This window comes from Hyposmocoma kahamanoa, unplaced genomic scaffold, assembly GCF_003589595.1.
Source record: "Hyposmocoma kahamanoa isolate Upper Pololo Valley unplaced genomic scaffold, ASM358959v1 85, whole genome shotgun sequence".
Lineage (NCBI taxonomy): Eukaryota > Metazoa > Arthropoda > Insecta > Lepidoptera > Cosmopterigidae > Hyposmocoma > Hyposmocoma kahamanoa.
Genome location: NW_020654242.1, coordinates 520493 through 522313, shown reverse-complemented (window position 1 = coordinate 522313; position 1821 = coordinate 520493). Strand labels below are relative to the sequence as shown.

Sequence of the window (1821 nt, the reverse complement as noted above, 5' to 3'; positions counted from 1 at the left end):
AACTATACTATACAACGTACTATATAACTATACTATACAACGTACTAAACAACTATACTATACAACGTACTATATAACTATACTATATAACTGGATGGTTACCGGGCGGCGGCCGCACGAAAACTTTCGCGTCGTGTATCTGGTCGCATACCCTTCAAAATCGGAACGCAGTAATGTTCACATTACTGCTTGGCGGCAGTAATAAGTATAATAACTTCATAACTTATACAAAAAAATACTACATTCTGCATTGACTTACAATTATATGAACGTCGGGTCCGCGCTAAAAAGTGTCCGAACTTATAGGGCGTTAAAATCGTATACAGAGCGTCATTCACGCTTTAGTCTTCGTTTGTTCGACTGACAGCGAAGCAAGCAAAATTAGACAGTACTGCGATGACGTTACAATTTAAATTCAACGTTTTAGCTTTTTCATATTCCTTTACATGTCGCTACCTTTAAATAGATTGACTTGGGACATTTTTTTCGTGGTTTTTGTATAAGACCCGTCGTCCATTTATTTGTAAGTCAATGACATTCTGCTTTATTTTCTGACATAAGACTTGCTTCAAGGCGAGCAATTTCAAGGCGAACTTGGATTTTAGGAGGTGAGGTACCTATGGGGGACCGCCTCTGGCGTACCGCAACCTGTGCGCTGACAATTAGGTTTTTATTAATATCAAGTGACAGGACGGACTAGTCGTGCGCCGGTAAGCTGCACGCCTGTCCATAACAGTTGCATTGCCACCCAGAACTTTACATAGCAAAAATTTGACGGATACCGCAACTGCGCGCGTCACTCTGAGACATAAGATGCAAGTCTCATGTGCCGTAATTTCACCAACACCCTTACCGTTCAAAGCCGGAAGGCGGTAAGAGATAAGGTGGCAGTACTACCCTGGACGAACTCTTTCACAAGAAGCTCTACAGCTACAGAATGTTGAAGGTAGTCCAAAATAAGAACAGGCGGAGAAAATTTAACACAGGTCCATCGTCAACAAGCGCCTTATGGCGATTGATAGGGCAGCGGGCGGCGCGGCATGTCATTAAACCGCTGGGCAATTTGCAAATTTTAGGATAAATGTAAGTTGAAAAACTATAGTGCTTCAGTTGAAAACCAAAATTTAGCAGGTTCCCTGTAGTACATAAAGAGAAATATCTCCATATGAAAATTATATACAAAGTTAGATATTTTTTCTTATTTATTGAGAGACAAACAGTTACACACATATAAAAAAACACATATTTTAAAATTAACTTATAAATAAACCCATAGTCCCCTAAATATACATTAAATAAAACAAAAAGTAGGTAAACAGACAATCTGATACACAATAAACAACACGGAAGAAATAAAAGTATGTATGTGGTCTATGATAAACAATTTCAAGATATGAATAGATATAGCCACAGACATATATGTAGACATAACACATACAACACAAAGAACTCGTCCACAGGAACAACGGAACTTTATTATGAAATAACTCGTTTCTAAATTTAATTTTAGCCTGTTTTCAGGATTTTATATGATCTGGTAAAGTACATCCTATCTTATAACGAATTAGCACATACTTTAGATAATGTCCATAAGGCGCTGGCTCTTTCACCGCGAACATGCTCTTGTAATCTAACAGTTCAAAAGTGAGCATTACAGCGGTGAGGGAGGTGAACCGGGCATCCGTTGCGCCACACTTGTAACATTCGGGAACATTCGCCTGTAATGTAGCTCTGGTGCATACGCAGTCCTCAGAATATGTGAGCTTACCGATGTTAGTACTGCTAGACTAGTTTACTTTAGTTACTTCCATAGTATAATGT

At 38.8% G+C, this 1821-nt stretch overlaps 1 protein-coding gene across 1 annotated transcript in view; it reads left to right on the top strand.

Annotated features, from left to right (window-relative positions):
- LOC113234591 (1-phosphatidylinositol 4,5-bisphosphate phosphodiesterase epsilon-1-like) overlaps positions 1-1821 on the top strand; it is a 125593-nt gene that overhangs the window by 39675 nt on the left and 84097 nt on the right. The gene's annotated exons all lie outside the window — the stretch shown is intronic.